Here is a 26180-nt window from a genome sequence, read left to right as displayed (position 1 = left end):
TTCCGCTTAGCTGAATTTTTGTCGTTGGTTTAGCATAGCTGCATTTCACAGAGTACAGGCAATCTTGCACTTTTAGATATGCTATATATTTGAAAGAGTATATGCTGCAAAGAGATTATCCCATGAAAATAGATTTGACTCTATAGAACAAATCCAACAATGAGAGTTGGTGGACGATAGCAGTATGTACAACCTGTATTATAAAAGCACAGCCAGAGCCATTGTATGCTAATTTAATACCAGGGCACCCTTTCCTACCTGTGAGCATGTCTCCCTCCTTAGGCTTCCATTCAGCTGACAAGGGGTCCCTCATGCCCATGCTACCTCCTTTCTCCTATGTCACTATGAACCTGAATCCTTTGTTTCTGGGTGGCAGCAGGAACCATCTGTAAAATCCAGAGGGTTTGTTTTTTTTCTGTAGCCTGTGTTCCTTAAGTGGACACTCAGAGGAGATGCCCTGCTTACCCTGGCCTTTGCATGGTTCTGCTGAATCTATTGCATGGGTCTGGTATGCTTGAAACATTTTAGGGTGCAATATTTTTTCCCAGATTATAACATCCCCTGTCAAACAATGAAGAACAATGCTTAATCTCAGTTTGATTTTGTTTTTTAGGATGCTTAATAATATGAGTAAAAAGATCTGTTAAGGAAAAATATCCAGTAACCTGTGGGAAAGAGCTAAATCAGAGTCTGACTTTAAGCATGTTGTATCTGCAGCAGTAAAAAATTACGGAAATCAGAGAATAAATAATCACAAAGTACAAAAAAAAGTATTTGCACATTGCTTTTGCTTTTTAGATAAAGCAATGATATAGGATTTAGGATTCTAGGTCTTGAAATTGATAAATACAAAACAGCTTTCACTAGGTCAAACGGCATCCAAACCAACACATTCTTAGCACAGAATCTTCCAAAAATGACACTGCATGACAATACTTCTTTAAAAGATACAGTAAGCTCTATAAGTTTCCTTGAAATATGCTTCAGCAATGAAAAATCATACATAAATTATGTATATAATTACATTTTTTTAAATCTAGGCACATTAATTTAGGAAATGAGGCTTAGAAATATCATCAGAAGAGGAAAACAAAGTCGAATTTGAAGTTTCATAATCATTTTTTTGGTTCTCAATTAGAATCATAGAAAGGTTTGGGTTGGAAGGAACCTTAAAGACCATCTAGAACCAACTCCCATGCCACGGGCAGGGACACCTTCCACTAGACCAGGTTGCTCAGAGCACCATCCAACCTGGCCTTGAATACTGCCAGGGAGGGGGCAGCCATAGCTTCTCTGGGCAACCTGGGCCAGTGTCTCACCACCCTCACAGTAAAGAATTTCTTCCTAATATCTAATCTAAATCTCCCCTCTTTCAGTTTAAAACCATTACCCCTCATCCTATCACTACATGCCCTTGTAAAAAGTCCCTCTCCATCTTTCCTGTAAGGCCCCCTTCGAATAATATTAGCATTTGCTTTTCCCTCAGCTCTTTTGTGTTTGTTCAGTTTATTGTTGAAAATTTGATATCACTGCTGATAGTTATGAAAATTTGTTTCTTGCTTGTTCTAAAACATAACGGAATCTTTTGGTTTTGTTTTAAATATAGCTTGCTTTATTTTTAGAGGATTCACAGTCTTAAAGTATATCTCTGCTCTGAAAAAATCAGATTGTGTTTATTTGACACTTCGAGGCAATATAAAAAGAAAAGTCTGGATCTGAGATACTTTGAAATGAAAGCTTCTCCATGCATACACATCAGTTACACTAGATTCCAGGATCTGAGCTTCATGTGGTCTGAATGCCTAACAACTATTCCTGAGCTTCAGTAACTATGACTAAGCAATAGAATGACTATGCACTCTGCATGGAAAACAGGTTCTTACATGTGTGTTAAAGGAATAGAAAGGCATCTATAGAACAGTGCGTCAGAATAGTAATTGAGATATTTACTAGTTAAACTTTATCTTCCTAAGGGGTATTGCAAGACTCAGGTTGGCTTCTAGTTTTCATCAAGTCCAAGGAAATGAGTTGATCACTTCCTGGAAAGGTTTATCACACAAGTCATTAATACTTCCTTTCATCATGAGGGGGAAAACCAAACATAAATAATTTCTCCTGTTAAATATTTTCCCGTTATCATTCAAGACCCTTCAAATCGCTGGAAAGTAAAAGCTCTGTGGTTTGTTTTTTTTTTTTTTTTCCCAGAGGAACAAGTACAATATGGACAGCTGCCATGTAAGATTTTGTGAGAACTATAAGACTAATTTTAGAGGAAGCAATATGTTCAATAATTTTCTGTTTGCTTTTTTGCTCCATAGCAATCCTAAGAAAATGCACAGACCAGACCCTTCTGTGAAGCCAGCAGGAAAACTCCCAGTGAATGAAGAGGAGGGAAGATCAGACCCCTGTCAAAGTAAAGGTACAGAGGAAGGAAAAAAATTAATTTAAAGATTAAATCTTCTTAACAGAGCTAGTCTAAGAGACAAGGAGTATTTTACATGTGGTTTCACCTCTATGAACGAGTTGCAGAATAAAATAATGATGACACTGAAAAGTAGCTCTCCAGCTTCGGATTCAAAGATATTCATCAAGGTGCAGATGACAGAAAACTATCTTGGACATGTAACACAACAGGTACAACACAAGTAGCAAGAAGACACTGTAACTGTGTTATTCGGAACTGTGACTCGGCTTTAACAAAATAAAAGTTATAATATTCACATTTTATTGATGGAAGCATTAAAAGAAGAACAGGAAGATGTAGAATAGTAAGTTTTAGGGGTATTATTAGTCACAAAGATAGCTATGATAAAAGCAAATATGATACAAAAATGGATAGAATTAAGGCGTTTGCAGGAATGAGAGTGCTTTTTATAAAAGCTCAGCATTAAATATGAAGAGCTTGAAGATAACATTGGCACAAGAACAAATAGCTATTACCTGGCCACAAACAACTTTAGCCTGCAAATGAAAAAATGTAATGTGTGACAGGGATTTATGGCAGAAGAATATCCTTGGATCTTTCTGGAAAAGTAATCAAAAGCTGGATGTTTCTGGGTTTTTTACTTTTATTCTTTCCACGATAGGTGTGAAACCTACAGAGCAGAAGCACTGGTTTCTTAGTGAAGTTTTGTTTGCTCAAAGAACTTGTTTGCAGAGTTGTTATCTTAGCATTGAACAAACTGAATGGGCCACACTGCTTGGTCTCCAAGAATATAACTCAATCACACCAAAATAAGGCAAAGTTTACGCTGATATCGTCATACAAAAAAATCTACTTTATCATTTTCTTCAAAATGGCTTTGTGCCCTGAAGTTCCTACATGATCAGAAAGGAAAGAGCAGTGCCTGCTTCTGAGCCTGGTCAAAAGTTGGAGCATTAGCCTTCATTGCTCACACAGATGCTAAGTGCCAAGCTATGCAAAGACCTAGTACAAGTCGCCACCTGGCACCAGACACTTGTTGACGCTGCAGACCTGAGCTGGAACTAGAGGAGCCAGTTCCAGAAAAAAGCAAGTACTTGATTTTAAGAAACTTTATTGAAAATGAACCACAACCAAATGGTGCACTATAAGTATTTCATGAAAAGATATACATAAGTAGTATAATTTTATGTTCCATTAGGAAAGAAAAGATACTTACTGCTGAAATCCCAATAAACCTTACGATGTGAAGAAATACTAAAATGTGGCACAGCCTAGTAGGGCTAAATTATGCTTGTGCTTTAGATGTTTGATTGAGAGGGAATGCATGTCTTTGTGTGTCTTTTCTGAAGGTAGGTCCTTCAGCAAAAACGCGAGTGTTCCTGTTATTTATTACGTACTCACTAGCATAAAGCATCATTTTACAAATACGTTAAGTGGATGCACTTAATTCACCATCCTGTTTCTAAGGAGAGGAGTCTGCTCTTTAACCTTGTTTATATTCTATGGTTACATAAAAGAGTCTGATCATGTCTTGCCACTGGTTCTAGGTACATAATTTCTTAAATATCACCATTTTGGTTGATTCTTCTGTGCTTGACTTCTCTTTTTGACCTGACTAAAGCTGAAAACCTTAGCTTATGAAGCACTCTGCAAAGAGATCTGCATTCTTCCTTTCTGTTTCGTACTAACTCTCTACAGTAGGAGAAGTCTTATTCTCTTCTTACAGCAAGGTACATAACACAGTTTGGTCTGTGACTAGGGCTCCCAGTTGCTGCTGAAAGTCTGTATGCTCAGTCATGTTCTTATCAGCTAGCTCTGGGATAGTTTGGCCATATTTTTCTTTCTAGCAAATCAACCTGCGTATTTATCACTAACAATGATACTAGTAATAATGAGTCACGATAACTTTTCTCTGAACCTTTCTTTGTTGGAGAAAATATAAAGAATTCTTGAAAGTTTTAGAGTCATACTATTAGAAATATATTATTTGCTCTATTTTTTTGGCTAAAAACATGAAGATATTTTGAAAATATGACAAACTTTCCCTGCAGAGATGAAAGTTGGTATCAGGTGGTAAATTTTTAATTGCAATAATAAAATGCTTTGGCCTAGAAAATAAGTTTTATTCAGTAGTAAAAGCCCATAAAATGTATTAACTAAAACACTTGTGAATAAAATGCCTTGGGTTTTCTTGACAAAAGAACATTTTCAACACAATTTTAGAATTCCAAAATAAAAATACAATTTTGGATAGTGATAGTAAATGAACAAGACTTTTAAGGTAATGGACAACTGCTGCAAGATACCTTTTCTGGTAATTTTAATATTTTAAGATAGTAATTTTTAAAAATGTGCGCTCTCACAAAAATAATTTTCCTGCTATCTGGAAGAATTAAAAGAAATCATACTAAATCTAACTGTTTCCATGATAATTTCCTTCCATCTCAGAATCTGACTCTGTTTAGTCAAAGGTTTTTTTAACTGACATTATCTAGTATTCAGGGTTGTCTGCAGTGAACAATTTTTCTTGAATCCATCTTCCCTCTGTGTGAAAAGGCTCATAATACTGTTCAGTCCTCTTGAACAAAAATGCTTATTGACAACTATTTGAAAGAAATGAAAAACACCAGATAAGACATTTTAAAATTTCCAGTAGCTGTCTAGAACAGGCTTTCTGGTGTTTAGATGGTGGGCAGGTACTGTTTCCAGAATAGTACAATAGGATAGATGTACTAAAAGAACAGGCCTTGCAGAAAGAAGCATGAGAATTTATCTAGGCAGTGGCTCAAACGAATTGTGCAAAGAATTTTATATATCTATAGTGGTGTTTGAACTTGAGATTTCAGATGTTGTGTAGATAGCATACCATAATCATGGGTGGACTAGAAAATCAGTACGAACAAGGCATTTTCTTAAATCTCCCACCAGAAGTATCAGGGCTGTTCTCCATGCATGTGAACAGATAGAGAAGGACTGGGAGAAACTGGTCAACAAAATATCTTTATATTCCAGCCATTCTATTCTGGCCAGCATTAACCCAGGCTACTGCTGTACTTGAACATCAAATAGATGTTCTTCTTATGTCTGTGTATCACCTGCTGCTTAGAAATGGTACTCTGAAAACTAACCAACCAAAGCTCTGGAGAAAGATGAGAAGGGAATGGGAGAAAACAACTGGCAGCATGTTCTGGGGAGAAATCTATCAAACAGTACCATGTCCAAATATAGAGGAACATGTAAGTTATTATACAGATGACAAGTGGTGACTACTAAGGGGTCCTAAGCACATGTGGGACTTCTTTGTTAGCACTCTCTAGTCATATTATAATATAAAAATAATATTAAAAGTCCTATTATAAGAATTAAGGAATCAGAGAATTATGGAGATGGGAAAGACCATGTGTTCATCTTGTGCACCACTATGCCAACGTAGGGTTGCCCTCTCTTATGCACATTATCTGTATTCTTTCTTACCTAAATGGTTATGCAGCAGTCATCTGAGTTTCCGATATTGCTTAGGAGGAAACCATTCTGTTCTAAGAAGGGTAAAAAGTATTCTGATTTTTGTCATGGTCTCTGTTTTGATAAGTCGTTTATATTGACCCCATTGTCATAGCAAGTACTTCCTCATATTTCTCTGAATTATATTCTTGTGTTTGTTTCATAAATCATAGATGTATGTGTGTATTCTAATCGCCTGTGAGATCTTGGTGCTGAATGGACTGCAGGAAATTATGAGGCTTGGGATGAATCTAAAAATCACTTTTCAAAATTTATTGGAACGTTCAGACGCTGTTTTTATTGCACAGAAAAGACAACAAGGAAGACAGGTATCTGCATTACTCTTTCTGTTTAATGCTGTAAATGTAAAATGGGGGCTTAGTCAAAGATCCAGGTGAATTGCTGGTCCAAAATGCATTCAAACATAAAGTCTGTCCCTTGTTATGTGTCTCTAAAGCAGAAAATCATTTTAATGTAGCACACTGTAAAGAAAGGTAGGCTTTTTTTTCAAAATGCACAGGCTTTATTGTGAACCTGGTAGAACAATCAATAGACTAGTGTTTTTATTTGAAAAGAAAATACAGTTACAAAATTGGCTCCCAATAAAGTAGGATCATATATGTTTATTGCTGCTGATTTGACTACACGGGTTTTAATCTTTTCCAGTAAGATTCAGTATTCTAACTGGTGTATTCTGAAGTAGTCTATTTACATATGGGAAGAGCTACTTTTATGATAAGTTCTCTTTTCATAGTATGAAATAAAGTAGCATTGGGGTTTACGGTGTATTACAATAATCTCCCTCTTGTGTTTCAATATTTTTGAAGCATTTGGATTAAAGAAAGTACAATCAAGAAAAGAACCTTTAATACAAAAGAAAAGTGTGAGATGCAAAGAAAGGTCAAATGAAATTGTTTACCAGTTACTTGTTTTTTTTTATTGCAGCAGAATACCTGAGATTTAAGAGAATATCTTTAAAGATCTACAGGCTTCTGCACTTTCCTGATGAGAGAGGAGCAAATTAATACTTTGTTATTATAGTACTTGAATATCTGTATTAGAAGAGGACTCATTGCTCTACTTGTTGTGCAAGGCATTACAACACAAAGTTCGCTGTCTATGGAGCCATAAGAAGTAATGGAGTAGGGAGGACTGCACACAAAATGATTTGCCTGGATTCATTTAATAAGGCAGTCACCTATCCAGGGGATTATACTACAGCTCAAATCTGAGTTAATGTGTAGGAACTGGGACAGAAGAAAAATGTAGCTATCTTTCCTGCTCTTACTACGCTAAGCTCCTTCAGAGTGGAAGCACAGCATGTAAGTGCAGCTGTGTATGGGACATATTGCAGTGGATGGAAGATGAATTTCACACCAAGGTTTGCAGTATACTTGAATACTGAAGATATCATCACTGAAACTGTTGTGTGCCATATTTTGCATATCCCTGTGTGGGTAATTGTGATAAGGATCCATAGACTACTAAGCAAAACAAAGCAGGACAGCTAGGAATATGGTATAAATACTGGGTTTTGGCATCTGGGATAGGATTCAGCTTACTCTGTATTAAAGGGATTCACCTTTCCCAAATTTTGGTGCCTAAAATGTAGTTTTTATCTGATTTACATGTCTGGGTTCCTGTAACAGTCAGTAAAAATTCAATTAGTTCACTCAGTGGAGTTTAGACAGTTTCCAAGCTAACCAGAGGTACAAGCTTATTTTCAAGGGATGATAAATCACCCTCTAAACTCCACAGATGGGAGCCTAGACTCGTTTGTCGCCAAAATGCAGTTAGATGAGCTGAATCTCATACTTGGAGTCCATACTATGAGCAGTCTCTCAAATCTTGCTATCTCTTGCCCATTCATGTAGATCCTTGAATAAACTGCTTGAGCTGCACAACGTGAGGGAGGGACAGAGCAGGAAACTGCAGCTTTTAATATCTATTACTGTCTTTCATGAGAGTCTGGAGAATCTAAATTACAGTGACTATGCCCTTTTTAAAAAAAAGATTGCAGAAGTCTAGACCTGGGATTTTTTTTGCAAGAACTCCTACTGAGGTATATAGGCATTTTGACTAACTAGATACTGCTCTCTTACACGGCGAGATATCTCAGACTACCCACAGCCAGCAAGAATATCCAGTTACTATGAAGAAAAGGGACTATAGAAAAGTATGGAAAAATAAAATCACTAAATTATTTGTCTTTGTTATTTTTACAGATTTAATCACTTAGGCAATTTTGAATGAAAGTGTTGAGCTGTATATCTATATATGGATTAACAGCTTAAAATGTGTATTCAAGATCATGCAGAATCTTTTAGACACTTGCTCCACGGGGTTATAAAAAGAAAAAAATCAAGAACTGATGAACTTTTGCATTACAGAAACATTGTCCTTGGAAATTTTCCAAAGATTTATTTCAAGGGACTGAAGGCAATATTAGAGGAAGTGAATTTCCACTGAGTCATGATGACACAATTATAATTTTGCTCCTGAAAAAAAGAGAGACCTGAATGATATCAGGAATTTGCACAAGGCATTTCTTTGCTTTCCATAAAATAAGTAATTTGACATGGAGATCTAGCAAAGCCTATGAAAGCCGTAATTTGCTGATCATTTCTCTTTGCCCTATTACAGTTCCACTTCTGAGGTTTTGTTTTAATATAAGGGTTTCTACAACACTATACATTTATTGTTTTGATAATTATTTGATTCTTTCAGATCAAGAGAAATGACTCATTACATTAGTAATAAAATACTTTTCAGAATGTATGTTTAAGGGGAAACTTACACTGAATTGAAATACATTTAATAGCAACATATGAGCAACTGGGGCAGTTACATCGCTGGCCATATTGGGATGATTCATAGATTGATATTATCTTGGGGTTTTTTTAAATGTTAATGAATTTTGAAAGATTTTATTTTCTAGGACGTTAATACCTGAATGATTTAGATGTACAATCTGACAGACGTAGGCAGTTTTTCCATAGTGCAGAAAAACTAAAAGCAGTACCAGCAATATCTATAACCCACTAAGCCTTCAATAAAATAGAAAGACCTGTCTACGTCATGGTATATAAAAAGAAGCAAAGAGGGATGTTATTAACTGTTTGTGACTAAGAGTTATAATGTTACAACTATTTTGAAAAAATATCAAAAACAAAGTCTGAGTGACCAATATTACTTGCCGGATGTCTGCTGGAAATACAACATGGCAGAGAGGAAGCAATCTAGGAGGTTCCTTGAATGTGTGGAGGAAAACTTCCTCATGCAAGTGGTAAATGAGCCCACTAGAGGAAGAGCCCTGCTTGACCTGTTGTTTGTGAACAGAGAAGGACTAGGGGGAGATGTGAGGGTCGGTGGCTGTCTTGGGAATAGTGACCATGAAATGTTTTCGATATTGGGGGAAGAAAGGAGGGGCAAGAGCAGAACTTCTGCCTTAGATTTCCGGCAGGCTGACTTTAGCCTGTTTAAGAGGCTGGTGGACAGAGTCCCTTGGGAGTCGGTCCTGAAGGGCAAAGGAGTCCAGGAAGGCTGGACATGCTTCAAAGGGGAATTGCTAAATATTCAGGAGCAGGCTGTCCCGGCGTGTAGGAAGACAAGCCGTCGGGGAAAAAGACCGGCCTGGTTAAACAGAGAACTTAGGCTAGAACTTAAAGAAAAAAAGAGAGCCTACTTGCTCTGGAAGAAGGGTCGGGTAACTGGGGAGGTCTATAGGGACGTGGCCAGGTCGTGTAGGGAGAAGATTAGAAGGGCCAAAGCTCAATTAGAGCTTGATTTGGCTGCTACAGTCAAAGATAACAAAAAAAGTTTCTACAAATACATTAACAGCAAAAGGAGGGTCAAGGAGAGACTCCACCACTTGCTGAATGAGGAGGGTAGTGTAGTGTCAGGGGATGAGGAAAAGGCAGAGGTGCTCAATGCCTTCTTTGCCTCGGTCTTTAATGTCAAGACAGGTTGTCCTCAGGACACTCGGCCCCCAGAGCCTGAAGCTAGGGGCAGGGTGCTGTATGAACCCCCCGTAATCCAGGAGGAGACGGGTAGTGATGTGCTGTGCCAGTTGGACACCCACAAGGCTATGGGCCCGGATGGGATTCACCCCTGAGTAATGAAGGAACTGGCAGATGAACTTGCCAAACCACTCTCTATTATCTACCGGCAGTCCTGGTTAACTGGAGAAGTTCCAGCTGACTGGAAATTAGCAAATGTAACGCCCATCTACAAGAAGGGTCGGAAGGACGATCCAGGGAACTATAGGCCTGTCAGCCTGACCTCGGTGCCAGGCAAGGTGATGGAACAGATCATCCTGAGTGCCATTACACGGCACATGCAGGACAATCGGGGCATCGGGGCCAGCCAACATGGATTCATGAAAGGCAGGTCCTGCTTGACCAACCTGGTCTCCTTCTATGACCAAGTGACCGGCTTAGTAGATGAGGGCAGGGCTGTGGATGTAGTCTATCTAGACTTCAGTAAGGCATTTGACACTGTCTCCCACAGCATCCTCCTAGACAAACTGGCTGCCCGGGGCTTGGACGGGTGGACTCTTCAATGGGTTAAAAACTGGCTGGATGGCCGAGCCCAGAGAGTGGTGGTGAATGGGGCAAAGGCCAACTGGCGGCCGGTCACTACCGGTGTTCCCCAGGGCTCAGTTCTGGGGCCGGTGCTGTTCAATATCTTTATAGATGATCTAGATGTAGGGATTGAATGCACCCTCAGCAAATTTGCAGATGACACCAAGCTGGGTGGGAGTGTCGATCTGCTGGAGGGTAGGAAGGCCCTACAGAGGGATCTGGACAGGTTAGATAGATGGGCCGAGACCAACAGCATGAGGTTCAACAAGAACAAGTGCCAGGTCTTACACTTCGGCCACAACAACCCCATGCAGCGCTACAGGCTGGGGGAAGCGGGGTTAGAAAGCGGCCCAGCGGAAAGAGACCTGGGGGTGCTGATGGACAGCCAGCTAAACATGAGCCAGCAGTGTGCCCAGGTGGCCAAGAAGGCCAATGGCATCCTGGCCTCTATTAGGAACAGTGTAGCCAGCCGGTCTAGGGAAGTGATCGTCCCTCTGTACTCAGCACTGGTGAGGCCGCACCTTGAATACTGTGTCCAGTTCTGGGCCCCGCACTTCAAGAAAGATGTTGAGGTGTTGGAGCGAGTCCAGAGGAGGGCGACCAAGCTGGTGAAGGGTCTGGAGCGTCTGACCTACGAGGAATGGCTGAGGGAGCTGGGGTTGTTTAGCCTGGAGAAGAGGAGGCTCAGAGGTGACCTTATTGCAGTCTACAACTACCTGAAGGGAGGTTGTAGTGAAGTGGGAGTTGGCCTCTTCTCCCGGGCAACTAGCGATAGGACAAGAGGACACAGCCTCAAGCTTTGCCAGGGGAGGTTCAGGTTGGACATTAGGAAGAATTTCTTTTCAGAAAGGGTTATTAGACATTGGAATGGGCTGCCCAGGGAGGTGGTGGGGTCACCATCTCTGGATGTGTTTAAGAAAAGAGTGGAAATGGCACTTAGTGCCATGGTCTAGTTGACATGGTGGTGTCAGGGTAACGGTTGGACTCGATGATCCCAGAGGTCTCTTCCAACCTGATTGATTCTGTGATTCTGATTCTGTAATATTTGGCTGTGTGACTTAGTGCATTTCTCAGCAGGCTTATTTTAATTAATGTTTAAAACTCTGGAAACAGATCAATGTAAGTTGCTTCTCATGAGCTGAACTGCAGGTGCTCTCTATGCTACATCTCAGGGTACTACTGCCTGGCTTTCTACATGGTAGAAATTTTCAGTGCATGCAGCAGGTTTCATTTTGTCTGTGTAGCCAGACTCCTTCCTTTTCTGCAGTTCCAGGTGCATGTGGAAGAGAGGGCTTGGTTGGTAGCTGTGTCTCACTTTGGCAGTGAGCCTGTATTCTGCCTCAGAGTTGCTGAGATTAGTTGTAACTATGGATAGCTAGGAAGAAAATGTTATCAAGAAACCAGGTAACATTCTCTTTGTAGCAATTCAGCTGTATTTATGTCTTCGCTAGTATCAACAGTTATGAATAACAGAACTAGAGAACCATGTAAATATTTTCATTGGACAGTTACAGCACATGTAACTAGGATGGTAAAGGATGTCAAGAAGAGACAGTCCCATATTTCCTAGCAGAATGGTTTTCAAGCCTGAAGCAGCCTTAGAAGAGAGCTACGTACAGGAAATTCTTAGAAATATGAAGCAGTCACAGTACTCTCATGGTGTTTCAAGTATGTTTGAACACTGCAGTCAAGGACCAAACATTCACACTTGGTGCCCGGTGGCAACTCATTTGATCCAAAGGAGAAGAATAGAATTCTGTTACCACTCTTCTCTTTTGTTGAGGAGTACACAAAAGTTGGAGTCTGAAAGCATGTTATAAAAGACACATATGCAAATAGCTTAAGTCAACATTTGCAAATATGGGAGCCCAATTTTAGTGACTCAGATCCATATTTTAGCTTCTCAACTGGATGACCTGACTTTGAGAGCTGCTGTGCCATCCACAAGTCTGACAGCAGTTCAGTCGGATAATCGGGAACTGATTGTGATTCCAAATCAAACTGGCTGATTTGAAATGCATGTTTGAAAATACTTGTATGAATGTATTTTTATGTCCGTTTCCTCTTTAAAAGACTTATGTAAGATTTCACTGTTCAATTTTTCTATTTCCTTTCACTTCATTACCTTTTGGATCATGTCCCCTGTCCGCTTCCTTTTGGCTTGTTCTTGTGAGTATCAATGTAATCAGTGGATATTTACAGTCTTAAATCTCTTTTGAACAAAATCCTACACCTGTGGCACATAATATAATGCTGTTTGTAATGAGCAAACATTTAACATGCCCTGGGATCAGAGTCTCTAACTATCATTCAGTTTTCACTCAAGCAACTACAATATGACTGCCTTGAAAACTCCCTGACTCATAGGATACCTGACCCTGAAGTGCAGATATGTTCCACTCTCTGAATTGCAGGCTGAGTGTGGCCTGGTCATTGCTACCCAGATTTCTAATGGCAATGTAGGAATTTCAGAGGACGTCACAAAGATGAATTGTTATAAGAGAAACAAGTTTCCCAGGTGCCATTTTTAACTGGAGGCTCCTTCGCTGACTTACCAAGGACAGGTCTGCATCACGAGGCACGTCTTCTGGCACTAACTTTATCAAAGTGTCCAGCCCAGAATTCTGGACACCATTAATTTTGGAGCCATAAAGACCTTCCCAAAGGACCCCTGTTGTAGTGAATAGTTGGAGGATGAAAAGGACAGTGTGGGTCTAGGTATTACTCTATTTCTGATTCTTTTCTCATATGTACAGTTTCAACTACTATATGTGTCTTAGATTGAAAACCTAATTAATTTTAATTACTGAAAGGAGCAGAGATCAGTATCTGCCAGTTTATCCTTCTATTATAAGATTATCCAACTGCTGCGTAAGTTATTTAGAGGCAGCACTGGGGGGGAATCTGACCTAAATTAATTCACATAAGAACGGGCCTTAACTAAATTATGCCAGAACTGTATGAGGAATAAGTAAGAGAGAAGGTGACAGAGCTGAAAATAATCATCCTTACTTGCAATGGGATGAGCAGCTTTAAACAAGTAAAAGAGTGTATTTTGAAAAGCAATAATAAAGGCAGAATGTTTGGAAGAAGTCCCTATGGAGTCTGCAGCCTGTGTATTTTAGTTAGGTTTTTTCCTCTCTTTTTCTTTTAGAAAAGACATGCTGTCTGGATAAAAATGCCAACCTCCCAGACCTGTAGCCAACTTCAGTATTATTTTATGAATTAGTCTCCTAACATCTAAATTAGCTTCTTTATGCTTTATTTTTGTGTTGTGGAATGGAATACTAAATATGCTAAATCTTCACTTAAATTATTTTTTTCTATAACTCATCATAAACCTTCGGAAATACCTTCAGTATAGTAAACTGTGCTTAAGAATTATTTGACGGGAGACATTTTGATTCAAGGCAGGAACTCCCTCTAATGCCTTTAAAATAACGTATCTAAAATAAGTCTCATTTATGTTTTTTAACGAGACACTGTTAAGGCTTTGTGCAACTTTTGCAATATTAAGAATTTATTCTTACATCAGTAGTTAGATTGATCTCAATGGGAGTACATGTATGGGTAAATGCTAATCAGAAAGCACTGGAGTTGTTTAATTTGCCCTTAATTAAAGTAATAGGGGGAAAAAAAGCCCAGTATAAGTAAGACAAAATTGCTGTGCAGTCTGTAATTTTGGAATTTGCCAATTCTTGCTGTTCATTTTTTCTCATTCTTTTTGCATCTAATTAAGCTATTCCACTATTTTATTTAAAAATGAAGTAGCTTAGTATCTTCCTTGAATTTTCTTGAAAAGTAATTTATTCAAATTTACCTGATCTTTAAGAGTCTGAGATATATTTACAGAAGAAATCTATTTGATAAAAACACATTCAAAGTAGGGTACTGCAATGCCATAGTTTAAATTTTCCTTTTTTAAAATTTATGGTGAATATGTCAAAGGCCCAAAGGTACACAGTTCTGTTTTTCCATATACTCAGATGGTATAAATACATACACAAAAAATGAGCTTAGCGCTCTCTCCAATTAACATACACATATGACGCAGTGATACTGTCAGCTGGTTGAATTGTCAGTTTCCCAGTATAGACTGGATATTGATGGGGAGGAGGGTGAGAATGCTTAATTGCTCTAAATCTTTGAAACTAGTGATGGACCATTGCTTTTGATCACCATGTGGCCACTCTGAAGTTTCTATTGTGAGGTCTTTGATAATGGAAGAGGAAAGTAATTTCTTGATGGGAGCCAAAAAGAGCTATTCTTATCAGATCCTTCTCATTCTTGATGATCTCCAGGTGGGTACTTATAATTGGCATGTGGGGTGTCTATTTGTATTCCAAGTTGAATAGAGTAGTGTGCTCGGTTTAATGGTTTAATTGACTTATAAGTTCCTGTCAGGAACAATGTGATTATGTGATAATAGCCATGAATCTGCATGGACATGACCCTGACTGGGTTTAAATACAGTTGCTATAGCAGGCAACTACAGCAACAAAGAAAAAAGAGAGAAAAAGAGAGAAGACAAAAGTTTAAAACTGTTTCAGGCTGCCAATTTGTCATTTGGAACTTCAGCGCTTAAAATGTGTAATTTTATCAAACAGCTGTTGTGCTTTATCAGCAGATCCTTTGAATCATAAATACTTGTTTAACAGCAAGAATATAATTCCCTGAGAATTTTGTGTGTGGACGGAGGTGATTACAAATGTTTCCCAAAAGTGGTGGGAGTAAAAAAATAATTCTATTTGAGAATTTTGATCATCAAGAATTTTAAAACTTGTTGTAAAGGTAATGCTTTGGTATTTAAAGACAACAGTGAACATCTCTGTCATTTCACTGTTAAAAAAGGACTTGAGGAATTATTTAAAATGTATTGATTTATTTCTTGAAAACTTATTTCTGAAGACTGTAGCAGCATATTTACCATTTTTACTTTGAAATTGCTTAAGTAAAACTACCTTTTTGATGACTGCAGAAGTATGTGTGCACAGATACATTAAATCCAGCATAGCAATGTATACCACAGTAAGTAAAGATTCCTTGTTGTCCTAGAAGTCAGTAGGCCTACATAGCACCTTTTGAAGAAACTAGGAACATGAATGGTAAAGAACTTAGCAAAATCTGTGAAGGAATATCAATAAAATATGTGTATTTTTCAAAGTCTTCAAATACTTCTTCCAAACACTTAACAGATTTTGCTTTTTTTTAGAAAGCGCTTTTGTTGTTGTAATCAAACTACTACTGTGAATTCAATGCAGTTTTTGACCCAGATGAAACACAATGAAATTGGGTAAGAAACAACTTCCATAATGGAATCATCTCACAAACATATTGAAAGAGTACAGGAAAAATTGGTTGGTATGTATGTATTAGGCAATTACTATAAGCAAACAATTCTGTAGGAGGGAAGGAATAAACAATTTTTCCCAGTCAACCTAGATAACACATTTATACTATCTACTTAGAAACATTTGTTTTCTATTGCCTATAAAATTCTTCTTTCTTGAAGTAACGTGCATCAACACTGACACCCAGTGGCCAGAGACACTTATCTCATGTTACAGCTCACTTTTTTGTGTCTCGTTTTAACATATTAAGGCCATGAATTTAACCTAATATCGATATAATTATGCTTACATGCATGCAGGCACACAGGTCTAGGCAGACAGAGATTTGCAACTTAAAATATGGATATTAACAAATTGAGATCTTTTCAGTAGCACAAAATGACATTTGGACGTCCGCCTTCTTTTGACATTCAATAGGAATTGGTCCTTGGGCTGACATTTATGCTAGTGAAAAATCTTCTCTTACACCCTGTCCTTGTCTGGTTGCAGTAAGTAAAGAAACATGTTCATACCAGTCAAACAGAATTACTTCCCACTAGAACTAAAAAGTCCATAAAAACTGCAAGTGCCATGTCAAAAGCACAAGGCCAAAGTATTTTATCCTCTTATTTTACATAGTTCTCATGTCAGCATGTACAGAGTTGACGTGAACAATAGTCTCCTAAGATTTTTCTTCTTTAAGCCAACATTGTTGAATGAAAACTGTAGACAGATATGTCTGCAAGAAGTGGGGCAATGCTGTAAAATAGAGGAAGAATTTAAGGACTGAGGAGACAAAAATAGAATGATAGCACTTTGCACAGATGTGATAGGAGTCATCAGGCAGTGCAAGAGAACAAGGTGGCAGGCTTCCCTTTGTGAGAACACTGGAATATGAACACGAGTTGTAGCACTGCAATGGCAAGAAAATAGATTCTGGTAATTTTTTGGAAAAAAAAAAAACCAAACCAAACAACCTTTTATGTTTCCCTAAGATTGTACACTTTTCTTATGCTACTTACTTCAAAGGGCCTATTTTCCTAGAAGATGACTAGTGTAGTCGACACTACAGAAAATATTCAGAGCATAAAGCAGGGCAAGCCTGTAAGAACAATATTTGGTTCACAAGCCAGAGGCTAAGTACTTTAGATCTCAGGGCAATTAAGTACAAAATAACTAGACTTTATGAAGTGATTTGAGAAGCAGGAGGAGAATGGAAACTAAGAAAAACGCCATTTTTTATTATGACATAGGACTCTGAATAGTAACTTGTTTGAATGAGGCAGAATTTGTCATCTTGGTTCGATTTGAGACATCCCTCATCTCTTTCAGAAGAGCTAGCTGACCTGGATTGTTGGCTTCTCAATAAACTTTTGTCTCTTTATTGCAAAGTCTCATAATGGAGAGCAAAGCCCTGCCTCCTGGATTGAATATTCTGTCCACATTTCCTTTACATTTCAAAGTATTGTTCTAAATTTCTGAGAATAATGGGAGTTTTTTTGTGGAAAAATTAAAAATTAATTGGGGACTGAAAGTAAATAGATTCATGCAGAATGTAGATCTTTATGGATGTATTACTGTGGAGACAGAGAGGAGGACAAAATGGGGTAAGAAAATATGGCGACCATCAGCAACAGAAATGCAGAGGTAATTTCTTTGGTAATAAAGTAAGAATAAAGTAACATAACGAATGGCAATTCTTTTCAATAAGTACAAGAGCGACAAGCCTACTGGTTGTTGAGAGACCATCCACTGTCTCCTCGCAAGACTAAGTTGTACTAATAGATGTATTATACTAGTAGGTATCTCAGAAAGAGGAAGAGAAGCACAATAATGGAAGTTCTATTATACAGGTAGCTGAAATTAGAGTTCTTCAATTTACTTCTTGTTGTCCAAGTCTTACTGTACCTTTGACCTTAAAAGCCCTCTGCTTTGCTCTCTGATACAACTAATCCCCATGCAGATATTCCAGCAGGTACAGGCAATGAAAAAGGCAGTACTATCTTGTGCCATAAAGAATTTTTAGGCAAGGTTTGTAAGCAGTCGCAATGCCACCTAATAGGTGAAGCATCTGAAGGGTTTGTTTTGAATAATAAACTCTCAGCATATGAGCATTCCTTCATGTCTTCCAGTGGTGGGTCTAAAAACTCATGTGTTATTTCCAGGTGTGTTAGTTGCTATAGTCAAATGTACACCTCTCCCTGTAGGCTTTGTCTTTTATATAGCTTTAAGCTACTAAGGCTACAATAGCAATAAAAGCATATAATATTTTCAATAAAAGCATATAATATAAGCATTCAATATCTGATCAACTCCATGCTGAAGGACAATTTTGATAAAAGACTTTAAATTATTAGTAAAGCAAATAAATTTGTTAATTTATTACAAGTTTGCAATTTGTATTAGGTTCAGCTGGAAAAGGACAACTGAAAAAAAGAGGAGCCAAAGACAAGTTTGCATTTCCAAAACGAAAAAAGATCATTAAAGGCTAAAATAAGAAAAAGATGTTAATTCATATCCTATAACTATGAACAGATGTGATCCTAGAGACAGTGGTTTGTGACAGCATGATGACAGTACTGCTGAAAAAAAATGATATATGCATGTGTGTATGTATATAATGCCTATAGTTGCTTGGCCACTTCTGCAAGTAATTCCAACCAATGAAATGTATATTTTGACACATGGACATGACTTCAAACACTTGGCAGACTTTGCTTATGTTGTGCATCAAATGTGTTTGTTGAATGCATTACTGCCATCTAAGAACATTATAGCATCTAGTCAAGAGGATGTGTCATTAGTGATTGTGTTCTAGCTGCATTGATTTTGAAAAATAAGAAGTGTCTCCTGAATATTTTGTCCTAACTGTCTTGAAGAATGTTAGATAAGTTGCACAATTATTCTCATTAATTGAAGAATTAAATGACTGAAGAGTCATTGTTGTAGATTCATCTCTGCATGAGGCTGTTCTAGAATAGGCCAACAATAAATCTTGTAGCCTTGCTGATCTTACTAGTAACAGATCAGCCATTGGCAAGGAAATGCATGTAGATTAGATCCCTGAAATAGTAAATGAGGATAGTGGATACTTCAAGTGACATATTCATGGATTACCTGCTTAACATTAATACAATAACCTATATGTTTTCAGTGTTGGAAAAAATATGTTATATTCAGCAATTAATCATTATTCTTCAAAATCTAATGAGCCCTTAGGAAAGACATTACAGTAGACAGCATAAGCTGACTAAAAAATGCTTAGAGTGAGTGTTACTTATTATCTTTTAAGCCAAATGAAGTATAACTACTTATTAATGTGTTCCAAATGAAGTATAACTACTTATTAATGTGTTCCTGCAGTAAGAGAGAAATTGAGCTTGCCTGTATTGTGAACTTACCATTGTAAAAAAAGTGAAATGAAAAAATGAAGTTATGTTAAGGAAATATAAATGAATGCAGAGAGGAACTGGAGTTTCAAGACCTGGTTCCATATTCCTCTGCATTCCAAGACCACAATATTGTTGTTAAAAAGCAACATATTTTCAGTGTTAATCATGAGAGAAATGAAAATAAACATTCAATTACAAATAGAGTTTTAAGTGTTCCTTATAACGCTATTAGCAGGCATACCTAGGAGGTATATTTGTTACTGCTTATAGTTAAACAAAGCAGCTAAAATTAGCCAATGAGTGGTGATAAGCAGGAGCCACAGGAAGAATGATCAAGAAAGGAAGTGAAAATGCATATGACAAAGAATAGAAGAAGGTTGGTTGTGTCCTTCCCATTCATGGATCAAACTATGTGAAGTGATAATGGTTAACTAATACCCATAAAATGCTCATGTTTTATAATTCATATGTGAACATAAGTTTAGCATGTATTACTGCCATTGGAAATGTATCACAAAGGTGTCTCAGTTGGGTTTTTTGTTTGTGGTTTGTTTTTTTTTTTTTTGTATCCCTGAGAACTATGACTCAATATCAACCGAAGGGAAAGAGAATTTCATTTCCTTAATTGTAAAACTTATGCATTTCTTTAAAATGGTTCAACTTTGAAGATGATTGCAGAGTTTCAATCTGCCTGCTCTCTGAGCTAAAAAAATAGGATACCAGCCAAATGAAACAGGGCAATTTTCTTGAGTTTTCCTATGGCTGTAGAGTTTTATAGTATCTGAATTCTATCCTCGGAGGGAAAGGCAGACGCAATTTGACTGAAGTGTAGTAAAATTTGTGAGGATATTCCTGTATCTGCACTTTAATGTCAATTTCAATGCCTTTGTTTCAGCCTCTCTACAGAACTTCAGTTTTGCCCTTGAGCCATCATGGACAGGGAACCAAGGAGTCACCTTTCATTATTTTTCTTCAGTGCTTCAAAACCGTTGTGTTCAAAATATACAGAAATATTCACCAGTAGTCATGATTTTTTCTGTAAAACACGAATGAGAAGGATGACTTGGTAGTGATGAGCATTTTTATCATTTTCAACACTTGTCTTGGGAATCTTCCCTGTGGCTTTTCTTCTTTTTAACCTGTCCCAGGAATCGTTACAACTTTTGTAATGTGTGTGGTACCCCTCTTGTGGGTGGGATGCTTTGTGGGTGGTACCCCTTGCCCCCACACACTATTCCAAAAGTCTGATACAGAATTCTTGGATCAAAAATACAAGATTTCCAGTAGTGGAAATACAACAGTAACCATTTCTAAGCCAATACCAGGCCACTCAGTACAATTGCATAAAAATACAGTCAAAATACTAGTGCAGGGCAATATTGCCTGAAGGAGCAGTAACATTTCACTGATAGTGCAAGTACATTCAGCAGTCATGGGGACCCTGCCTCTTTCTGCCTACTTAAGTAGCTGTGGAAGAAAAAATGATCTCTTGAAAGCTACTGCTTCTGTTTTCAGTGCTTCCTGCACTAAATGTCACTGTCAGTTTCTGAAACTTTGTCTTCAATATATTTTGAAAAATTCTTCCGACATTGTATCAATGAACACAAATACTATGATGCACAGTGCTTATAGTCATAACACCTGTTAGTCTTTCATTCACTGGTATCTTGAAACATATTTTTTTTCTCTCATATTTAGGTGAGATCTCTCTTTTGGCAGAAATTAATTAATCTCACAACTTGAAAACTGACAATGACGCATTGTAATAATTTTGTCTAAGTATTACAATGACACTGGAAATAACAGCAACTACTTTAAAACAGAAAAAAATCACAGCATGCTGTTGCTGGGCTTGCTCGTGAAGGTCAGAGATTTAAATGACCTTTTTCAAGGCAAAAATGCACACTATATTTTCCACATGAGCAGCCTATTTTCAAGTGTGACCATGCTACCTCCTCTTGGAATTAGAAAGCAGTTTTATTTTCATGATTATTAAATTCTTTCGCTTTTCATGCTACCTGTTCCATAATATAATTAGGACCATATCTAATAGTAGCAAGATGGGTCTGCAAACCCTGTTGTGCCAAATACACAGAATTGAGCGCTGCATAGGAAGTGTAATTACTGAGCACTCTATAGAGCACTTACTGCTTGACTCCAAACTGGGAGGGGCTGCAAGCAAATTAGAAGACAAGAGTAGAATTGAAAATTATCTGGACAAGTAGGAAAAAAAAAACTGAAAAAAATTGAAGGCGATTCTGTGAAGACAAGTGCAAAGTATCATGCTTTTCATGATAGGAATCATCAGCTGCAAAGTAGATGATGAGGTATGCCTGGCTTGGCAGTAGTTTCATTGAATCTGTCATTCTTTTGCAAAGAGGAAGAAGAAAAGCAGCAAACTGTAATGGGTATGGTATAGTTTATACTTTTTTAAATATAAGCTTAACAGAAGTTTCACTATTATCTTGAGTTGTGGGTACCAGGCTGCAATATAGAGAGGAAGTTTTTAGTTTGGAGAAGGGAAACGGGAATGAGTAGGTTAGAAAACAAGATCTTTGAGAAACAATTACAAACCTTAGGTTGTTTTATTTAGACAAGTTAATTTATAGCTGCTGAAACCAGCAGAACTATTTCCTGTCAGCTAACTCACGAAAGCTGTGAGATTGCTTTCATCCTGCCCCACTTGCAAAAGCCCCTGCTTCTGGCTTAGGCTGGTTTCATGTAGTTTCCTTCACAGCGATGGCGGGGAAAGAACAGGGGAGTTATCCAAGGTGAGTTGATGGGTGGGATAAACATATGACCTGGGATAAATTTACTATTTTTTTTCAGTGGATGCACCTTGAGAAGAGACATAGTAAAAGTTTTCACATGGTAAAGATTAGGGCAAAGAGGAAGAGAATACATTAACCTCCATATTCATTCTCTATAAATGAAAAAAGGAAAGGGCATCAAGTACTGCATGAAAAATGTAGGTTAGACATTAAGAAAAGAATTCCTTTCCCAACTGTAAGGATTGTTAAACACTGCAGTGGATTTCCTAGGAAGGCTGTATAATCTCCATCAGTGGGGATAGTTAAGAGTACACTAGGGAAGTATCTGTCAAGAATTGTTTAGATGTAGTTGATCTTGCCATGAGGATTTTTTCTGCATTGTCTCCATTACTGTGGTTTTGTTTGCAAGGAGCTGTGGGATTAGACTGCCAGAGGAAGTCTACACTAGAAAGAGCTACATGTTTTTTGTCTGCCTGTTTGTCACACAAAAAAAACCCCCGCTTACTTTTGTTTTAGATCAGTGACAATGAAAACCTAAACAGTAAAATTTCAACAATAAAATTTCATATATATGTTCTAAGACAGAAAATGGCTACTGGCATCTGATCACATGTGAATTCTTTTAAATTAAATGTACTGACAATATAGGCAAGGCAGTTACATACCTAGTGATGCAAGCTATCTCAACTTCTAAAGCTTAAAGCTGGCTTTGTTAAAAGCATCAAGGACTGTCTGAAGTAAGTGTTGTTCTGTTTTGCTTTTAAAAGTAAGTTTACTCTCTGATACATATAGAACAAGGCAAAAGAGTCTCCTGCAAAACTAGCCATAGATTACTGTTTTCCTGTTGGTATATTTTTCTACAATGCCTTTGAAAAAAAAATCATATTTAGTTTCCTTCATATTTATTTTACCAGAGTAACTTTAAAAAAGACATTTAGTCAATCAATCACTGGTGTATTCTGACAAACAGACAGCTAGATAAAATGATACCAGATAATAAGAAACTCACATTTTTCAAAACATTCAGCTACACCAAAACGAAGTACTATCAATCTTTGCCTGGTATATAAATCTTCCTAGGAACATACCCTAACAGAGTAGTTTCAAATGGAACCTGCTAATTTCTCTTTTCTACCACTTGAATGCTTTTATTGCCATGACAACTAGCAAGTTTTAACTCTAGACAAGGTTGAATGGGAAAAAACAATGTTTTGTAACTAGCTGATGTGCTTCCAAAATGACATGAAGGGGAAGTTTTTCTGTCTTGTTAATGGTGCATATTCAGTACATAATTTTTAGCAATGCTAGTCAATGAAAGAATGAATATCCACAGATTAAATATCAGAGTGAGTAATTATTCATGTAAATCTGTAGGTTTATTATGAGAGATTTACTATACTACTGAAAAACCTGTGCCTGAGTAGGGAGACAAAAGTGGAAAGAAATGGCTCAATCTCACTCAAGCTAGCACATGCAGCTCAAAAAAGTGAGAAGTTTGGGCTGGTTATAAGTCAAGGTGGGCAACAGGCAACTGATTTAGTGCATCAAAACTGGTAGCTCCAGAACCATCAAGGCCTAGATCATAAAGTTACTCAAGTGCCTACGCATGCAGTAAAACTGGTATTTTGGTGCAACTGGGTGGAAAAAACACCACTTAATATGTTTCTAAACCCAGGGATGCCTTGATTTCCTTTCTGGGAAATGAAGTTCCTACGGGGGTGGGCTGAAGACTCTGTTTTGAATTAAGCGCTCCTACAATTGAACATGAGGGCCCACCGGATGGTCAGGCTGTTAATCTATCTATCACACTTTGGTGGCATTCTCTGTCATTTGTTTTTTACAGTAGAGACATGGATATAGGCACCTAGCTGCCAGCTATAGTACTTCCTGCCCTTTTCCCAGTATTTAATATGTAGCTGCAAGATCAGGTGTGTCTGTAGTTTAGGAATGCTGTGCCTTTCTCAGAAAAGAACCCTGAAAACTTAGCACCTATCTTGTGTATTAGATGTGGATTCCACTAGACAGCTGAATTTATAAGCATTGTTGAGTGTGAGGACTCAAATCTTGATCTTCTGCCACTGACACTAACGGGAATTTAGTGATTCCTTTCAAGTACATAGAAACTTAAATCCTTGGTCTCTTTCGTATAACAAGTTGTGAAGAAGGATAGCAATGAAAACTAAATCTGAAGACTGGTCTTTCTTTGAGGACACAAGGATTCAGAAAAAACATACTTATTAGGTTCTTTGGAAATCCTGACCCTTTTGTAGAGGAGGGGGGAGAGAAGAACAGAAAATCCAGCATAATGGTAGATGGCAATGTTTGTTGTTTCATAAAAAACCCTTGGAGTGTCAGTTCCCATTTCTCTCCCCAAAACCCCACTTTCTGTCAAGCAGAATGGTTAGGACTAATTTTGGGTTTTTTTTCCAGCTAAGAAGCTAAAGGACTGAGGAGGATGGGATGGCAGATGAATTGTCTTGTCTCATTAAGAGAAATTTGTGGAGTTAGCAGAGCTTGCAGGGTCCATAAGAGAAATGGAGTGAAACACAAATTGTAACAAGCTCAAAATCACACGCGAACTACTATTGAACCAGAACAAGAAAGACTGCAGACAAGATGTATAGAATCTGAAATCTGCGCTATCTGAATTTGTCACCCAAATTAACTCCCTGTGTTTCTCTGGACTCTCAGACAGAAGAAATTATTATAGCTGCTAGACCTAAATCACAGCTGCTTAAAACACTGTGACCTTGCAAAGGAAAGGAAGGTAGTATTTTTAACCTAAGCAACAGACTTGCTTAGAAATACAAGTTAGAAGTGACTTGTGTCTTGCAAAGGTGCACAGAGCTTTCACGGTGGTCTGACAAGCCTGGAGAGGGCTTGTGTACCTACTGGTGTACCTGATCAGTGCCAGGCCACCTCCTGCAATTCTCTGCTCAGTTCCCTCTACAGCTTCACCACAACTTTTCTCAGGCAGGGGGGGTGGAGAGGAGAATGGATGAGAAATAGAAGACTGTGTGTAGGAGGGAATTGAAGACAAGGGAAGGAAATGGGGAATCCGCCATATCGGAAATATACCTTTCACTTACCTGCTTAAGTCTCAGCAGACATAAGAAAGAATTAGATTGCTTAACCTAGGTCAGGAAAGGTGGAAAGGAACTGAAAAGGAAAAGAAAAAAAAGAGAAGGAGGGAGGAAGCATGTCCTGAGGGTTTGTTTGTTTCTGAGAAGATTGAAATTTACTGTCTCCTGGACAGTGTATTAATTCCCTGGGTCTGTGAACTTGAGTGGTTTCTGAAGGCTGAAAAATGTGACTTAAAGGTGAACTTTTCCCTTTGCTCAGGATAAAGGACGAGATTTCTATGAGCTTAGTTTGACCCACTTACAGAGTAATATAATCAAAGATGCACCTCTGCTTTAATGATACTTTTGCCTTTCAGGTTACAGGTGTATCAGTTGTCTTGGGAAGTTGGCAGAAGAGGGGTTAACTGCCTCTTTGTGACAAGAAGCAATACCTACAGCTGTCTGCTCTTGGGACACAGATTTTCAGGCTAGCAGGGTTAGGCCAGCTGTGAAGAATTAATTAATTTCCCCAGTTCAGTAAAAGGGTAAAGTGCTAGAGAGTATTTATTTATTTTTGTGTGAGTAGTTTTTTGTAGAAGTGGGGTAGAGTAGTTCTTGTTGTTTGATTAGGCTCACCTCTTCTCTGCATTTTAAACTATTTTCTTCTATCTAAACATCATCCTGTACTGCTAGTAGTTTGTATAGAGCAAGAGAGAACAACAGGATTTCTGATGCTTTTTCTTTTCTTGTGAAGGAATCATGTATATGTAGATTTGGATCTTGTTTTGCAGTCAGAATGCTACAGGGCATACCCTGTTAAGTAGGGCAACAAAATGCTATAGACAAACTTGACAATTTAGGGGGCTGCACAGCAAGCTTACTTGTGGGGCTAGGCATATAATTTCATGTACTGCTTCTCTTTGGAGTCGTCACAGATTTACTTTTAATGTATTATATTATTTCTTCTGGAAGTGCTATTTTTTGTGTCATACTTTCAGTCCATTTTAAAGGCCGATTTTTAACTTGAATAGACTGGAAAGAAAAATGGATGAGGGAACAAGGATATAAGTTCCTTTTTTTTTTTTCTGAAAGATGAAATCTTTGAAATCCCACTAA

The sequence above is a fragment of the Nyctibius grandis genome, chromosome 8 (genome assembly GCF_013368605.1).
Source record: "Nyctibius grandis isolate bNycGra1 chromosome 8, bNycGra1.pri, whole genome shotgun sequence".
NCBI classification, from domain to species: Eukaryota; Metazoa; Chordata; class Aves; order Nyctibiiformes; family Nyctibiidae; genus Nyctibius; species Nyctibius grandis.
The sequence above is the reverse complement of the archived record's forward strand: the minus strand, read 5'-3'. Positions refer to the sequence as shown.